We start from the raw sequence: 6,707 nt of genomic DNA, 5'->3' as shown, positions 1-6,707 counted from the left end.
TCTTTTCCCCTCTCCTTCCCCTAGCACCTTCTCTTTTCCCCTCTCCTTCTCCCATCCCTCTCTTCTCTCTCCATCCCCTATCCTTTTCTCTTTCCTTCTCGCTCACCCCATCTGTCTTTCATCTCCCCTATCCCTCTCTCTTTTCCTGCCTCCCCCACCCCACCCCATCCCTCTTTTCCCTCTCTCCCTCCCCCATCCCTCTCTTTCACTGGCCTCCTTGTATTTCTTACTGGCTCTGCCCATTCCTCTCTGTTTTCCACTTGGAAAGTAGGTTAGAGGAAAGCCAGCCCCGTGTCCCCCGGTGATTAATCTTAAGCCTCGTTAGCTCATTAGTTTTCCCACATTAGCGGGTTGGCGAGGGCACACCTGCACCGACGCACCAGGGCTCCCTGCGCCGCCGCCTCATCACGTCCTCGCCTTATGCAGAGCTCGCGGGCATGCGGCGGTCACATGAGCACAATCGACCGGGTTCTAATTAAAAACACATACAGATGCACGCACTTACACGCAAACTCTCCGCACCGGCTCCCCCATTCATAAACATCTCACGCACCGCACGCACGCAGTCGGTAATTTAATGCTCGGCCCACGCAAACTAAGACAAGTATGGACACTTTAGATGTTGATTAAACATTAGCTTTTTTTAATTTTTACTAAGATATCATTCATAAGGGATTGCGACGAGTCCCGGGGACATCGTACTGGGAAGGCTAAATGAGCTCGCTAGTCGGACCCGTGATTGAGCACAGTTAACGAGAAGGTAGGCCCATATCCAACAGAATTCCAAGCAAAGTGATTAAATGAGAGAGAAACACAGAAAAAAACAGCTTTGTAGCAATGACTAGCACGCTCCTGATAATTAGCTACTCTATCTCGCACGCGGCTGTGTGCCGACCAGATGACCGTAGAGAGACCGCAATCGACACCGCTTCTCATACGCACAAAACGGGACGACGACGTCAGCAACTCAGTCTGGTGGGCTGTATACAAATGGTCTGGACTGAAAAACGGATCATAATTTTTTATAACAGACCACCAAATCATCGCCAAATGCGTGGCAGATGTTGAGAATAAATACGCAACAACATGTTTAGTGTAACATTAACTCTAACAGAAGGCCTTTTTTATTACAATAGAGTACACGTAATTGATTTCACTGGTATAAATTCCATGAGCCAACACTGAGAACTACAATTTATCTATTTCTGTTGAGCAAAAATATCAACTGATCACCCGGTTGCTGCAGCGCATCACATTTAATTCAACCTGACCGTACTGCACCAGTGTAGCACCACAGTGTAGCAAAAAGTACAGAATAGTCGCCCCCTGCAGGTTCGGATGTCCAGAAGAGATTCGCGGCAAGTGGCAGAGGAGCAGACGGTACAGAAAAACCGCACACGTAGCCGATGCTTTGTCTAGTGACGTAAAAACATTTTGTTTTGAGACATACGTTTAGAGTAATATGCCATTAATAAACATCTGCGCAACTGGTTTTAGTCGTCTCAACCAAAGTTTCTCTAATATTTGAAAGAGCAGAGTTTGCGAGGGCCGCTATCTAGACACAGAGCACTGGAACATACACTGTAACTAACCTCTTCAATAGCATTAGCGCTGAGCTACACACTGTACTCCATTATAAAATAGTAGCATCAGTTAGCACTGAGCTACACACTGTACTCCATTATAAAATAGTAGCATCCATTAGCACTGAGCTACACACTGTACTCCATTATAAAATAGTAGCATCCATTAGCACTGAGCTGCACACTGTACTCCATTATAAAAGACCAGCATCCTCGAGCCATGCACACACTGTAGCCCATTCTACAACACTATCCCAGATCCCCATTCTGTACCATTATACACAGCTACACATTGTACCATTATGAAATCCAAATGGCACCAGTAACTCGGTTATGGTATCAGCGTGTGCGCGAAAGTGCGTCACGTCGAGTGAATTTACTCTCTGGGATCCTGGAAAGGTCCGGAGCCAAACACAGAAGACCGATCCGGACGTCTTCAGAGAGATACCCACATCCCCCCCACCCCCTCCCCCCCACCCCACCCCCACCCCCTCTTAAAACAGCCTGTCCGCTTCCTCCCTTGATCCCGTTAAAACGTTTATAGACCTTCTGACAATCCACTTTTATTGTTCCTCGTGGAGCCGAACAACCCTCTGCCCCCAGAGCACCCCCCCCCCCCCGACACCCACCTACTAAAGATGACCCAGGTGCTTCAGAAACCATGTGTGCTTTTCCGAGACCCATTCCAGAACGTTCTGTGGCGTGGTCAACAAAATCAGAGATAAAAACTCCCTGCAGTTCAGCCTTGTTTTGATAGAAGTTGTTCCATTTGGGCAGTAACGCAACCCCCCATGAGCCCCCCTACCCCCACCCCTACCCCTACCCCTACCCCTACCCCTCCTCAATAAGAGGAGGTTTCCCCCGGATGAGAGCAGAACCCGGCTTGTGAGCGGACGGGCGGGGGTGCGTTAGTGTGCATGCTGCAAAGCCCCTCGGTCATGTGGGAACGATTTGGGTTGGCGAGCGGCGCCCCCCCCCTGGCGCGGGGTGGTTCCGTTGGAGCCGGGCCACGCCCACGGGCCTCTCGTAAACCCGCCGGACGGCCTCGTCGGTTGGAAACGTTAAAGTCTGATTCGCCCCCCCCCCCCCCCCCCTTAATAAAGCCTGTGCCCCGGGACGGCTGTAAAGTGCTCGGCGGGTTCAGGGGAAAACCGGCTTCTCTGGGTCCTAAAACTCACCCTCTTTCAGCCCGTCCTCCAGTCAGACACGGGCGACGGCTAGCAAGGGTCAAAGGTCAGCTGAGGAAAAACAAACACCTTGTGCGGTAACCGTAAAGAGGGCAAGAGACACAATGCGGTTCATCTTCAGGATTTTATTAAAATATTTTATAGCGGAAGTTACCATCACAAACATGATTGTTTCTAATAAAAAAGTAAACAAAAAAAAAAAACAAAAAAACAAAAATAAAGCTTAAGAGCTTAGTTACAGGGAACTTTTTTTTGTAATTTTTCACATTTTTTTGCAGTCTGTCGGAAATCAATAATTTTTTTTTTTTTTTTAAACAACGAAATGAGACGAGAAAACACTATGTTCACATGTTGTAAAAACACATTTCTCAATTTCAATGAACTTTCACACCGACCGATAAACTCATGAATATTAATCAGCACTTTTGGTGTTGTTCGGCATTGGGGAAACCCTGCAGAGGAGACTGCAGTGGGGGGGAAGGTTCCGGAAAGCAAGCGGACGCTGCAGGTTCTGGCTGCACTTCGCATCGGACCAACTGTAGGATATGCGATTCAACCCTGAGAGAGACAGAATGACCAGTCCAGTCCAAAGAAATCCCACCACGGCCTACCCACAGGAGCGCTCCAGAAACGTGGAAGGTAATCACAACTACAGCCGAAAATCCCAGTTCTTTCACTGAAATGTTAGGCACCCCTGAACAGCCAGAGTGGTATTTTCACACAGATTTGAGGAAAACATGACCTTCCTTCCCCCCTTCCTGCAGTAAAACCATACCACTGAATACCTTCCCCACTGCAGCCTGACATCTCAGCTGTGAGCCCAACCACCGCAGTTCCACCCCTCACCAGCAGGTGGGAGTGTGGTGGCAGTGAGTGGAGCTTAATGTTGTCATGGAGCAAATACAGACCACAAGTGAATGCTATAGCACAGCATCTGAAAACGACAATTACAGAATAAAAATACAACACTAGCTTACCAAACCGGTTTTTCGAAATGTTTCAGTACAACATGTTACACAGCCGAAAAAATAACCAAATAAAGCAATAAATGATTTCAAATAAACTGTTCACAAGACGGTGCACTGCTGATTTCATTATACCCAATACTTTACTGACAAGAGACCACTACTAAGCCTATCTATCAAAATACTGGAAAACGAACAAATGATATATTGAACCGAAAGGAGAAATTAAAAAAGCGCCAGAACAGATTATGATAGTTACGTTCACTCGTGAAAAGGTGTAAAAATTAAACTACATGTTTGGACAGAGGATTGAGCCCCCTTACAGAGTCCCCCCCCCCCCCCCCCCCCCCCCCAGCCAGGCAGAGCTCGACTCAGGAGATGAACACAACACTGTCATTGTGAGAGGACCAAACAAGGGGGGAGGAGCCAAGACACTGATGTCATCAAGAATCCAGCCAACTGCCTTTCCCTGGTAAAAGCCAACGACTACTTCTGCATTCAGCCCGAAACACTTTTACCTGCAAAACGTGAGGAACAGAGAAAAACATACCCACCCCACCCCCCCCCACCCCACCCCACCCCCCTCCGCAAAGGAAAAACAATCTTTATGGCTTGCACCGATCCATGCAGCAGATCTGGATTTCATTTCGTTTTAATTCTCTCATAAATTACTGAAATAAGTCTATGCATTTGCCCTACACGGAAACATTCAACCTCCATTAACCCATCTTAAAAATTCCAGTAAAACGTGAGCGGGGTGGACGGGGGGGACGGGGCGAGGGGGAATAATCACAGGTATAAAACATTTCAGTCGCGGTGTTACGGTTGACTTGGAAACGAGCGGAGTCTGAAACCACGCCCTGAATCCTGCTCTTCCAAAACTGCTTCCACAGTCACAGCGGAACTGTGAGAGGATTAATCTGTGCACCCTTTCACCCCGGCCCCTGTTAAATACCCCCCCCCTCCCACTTTCCTACCCTAAACGCACTTTTCTTCTCCCCCTAGGTGCCCTCAAACTCCGCCCCCTCCCTCCCACCCCAGGAAAAAAACTATATTCTGTTAAACACAGAGCGCAAGGGAAAAGAATCACAACACGAAGTGCACAAGATGAGAGGCGCAGAGAGCAAGGCATTGTGGGTATTTGTTTCTTTGTTTCTTTTTCTTTCTTTAAACAGATGTGATCGAAATGATTTTTTTTTTAAACGACAAACATCAAAAGCAACCAGAGGCAGAAGAAAAAAGAAGAAGAAACAAAAAAAAAAAAAAGGGATTCGTTTCAAAAAGCCTGAGACCTGAGTTCTCAAAGAGAGAGAAGAAACGTACGGGTGAAAGCACCCGATATTTTCCGCATTTGTAAAAGTCTGCACTCTGTTCAGTTTGGGATACTTGTCAGCGTTATCACCAAGAATTTCTTTTTTTTCTGGTATAGTAAAGAACTCTAAAAAACTGTACAAGGACAAAAAAGACGTGAGAGTACATTCAATATCTGTTACTGAGGTACTAGAGAGGGATTCCCGAGTCACACAACTGTGTTCACAGTTGAGAGTCATGCTATTCACAGGGGCTGTGTGTGTGTGCGCGTGTGTGAGAGAGAGTGCGTGTGTATGTGCGTGTGTGTGTGTGTGTGAGAGAGTGCGTGTGTATGTGCGTGTGTGTGTGTGTGTGTGAGAGTGCGTGGTTGCACGAGTGTGTGTGTGCGTGCGCGCTTGCGACTGAGTGTGTGTGCGTAAGCATGTGCATGCATGCAAGTGTGTGTGCAAGCATGTGCGAGTGTGTGTGTGTGTGCAAGCGCGAGTGTGTGTGTGCGAGTGTGTATGCGAGCGCGTGCGAGTGTGTGTGCGAGCGAGTGCGAGTGTGTGTGTGCGAGCGAGCGAGTGCGAGTGTGTGTGCGCGAGCATGTGCGAGTGTGTGTGTGTGTGCGCGAGCATGTGCATGTGTGTGTGTGCGAGCATGTGCGAGTGTGTGTGTGCGCGAGTGCGAGTGTGTGTGTGCGAGCGAGTGTGTGTTTCAGTTTGGGTGCTTTTAGATCAGGTGGCTAAGCCCACAGCCCTTCTCCCCCAAACTGCCCCTGCACCTGTGTGTGCTGATATAAACCCATTCATCAGGCTGCCGATTTAAGAGCTCAGGCCCGCTAAAGAGAGGAGAGCCAGGCGATAAGTGTGAGCTGTGACCTACACTGTCCTGATGCGCTGGGGGGAACGCTGGTCAGCTGTCTGTCTTTACAGAGTGTGAATTTGTCTACGGTGCCAAGGAGCTCTTTTCAGGGAATAGGCGGGGTTCCGGTGTGGGCGGAGCCTGTGACATCATCAGGAAGGCGTGGCACTGACAGCATGTGTGCACAGGCAGAACGAGGCCTTGCTGAATTGTAACTGTCGGCATGGAGACCTGTCAGACACGTGGACCACAGCCTGACCTACAGGGCCACCTGCTGGCCAAAGCATGGAAACACCACTACCAACGACTCTGTGGTGTGTGTGTGTGTGTGTGTTCATAAGTGTGTGAGTGTGCGGGCGTGTGTGTGGTAAACACATGACATCTCCTGGTTATTGTGATGGTGGAATCTGTAAGGCAGAGCAGGGAGGAACAGTCAGAGTTCTCCTGGGGGGAGGAGCAGGGAGGAGGCGCAGAAGGGACAGTCAGAGTTCTCCTGGAGAGAGGAGCAGGGAGGAGGTGCAGGAGGGACAGAGTTCTCCTGTAGAGAGGAACAGGGAGGAGGCGCAGAAGGGACAGTCAGAGTTCTCCTGTAGAGAGGAGCAGGGAGGAGGCGCAGGAGGAACAGTCACTGCAGAGCTGAAACCGAATCCTGATTTGCTGTCAGAGAGAGTAAAAGGGGGAGGGGGCCCTGGGGGGGGGAGGGGGAGGGGGCTCAGTGCAGGCAGGATGTCACGCTCACTTCCGGCACTCTACTTCAAAAGTTTGAAAAAAGCTAACTGGTAAGAAAAAAAAAAGATAATATCCTCCGTATTTGTTTT

The sequence above is a fragment of the Anguilla anguilla genome, chromosome 3 (genome assembly GCF_013347855.1).
Source record: "Anguilla anguilla isolate fAngAng1 chromosome 3, fAngAng1.pri, whole genome shotgun sequence".
In the NCBI taxonomy this organism is placed as follows: Eukaryota; Metazoa; Chordata; class Actinopteri; order Anguilliformes; family Anguillidae; genus Anguilla; species Anguilla anguilla.
Note: the sequence above shows the minus strand (reverse complement) of the source record.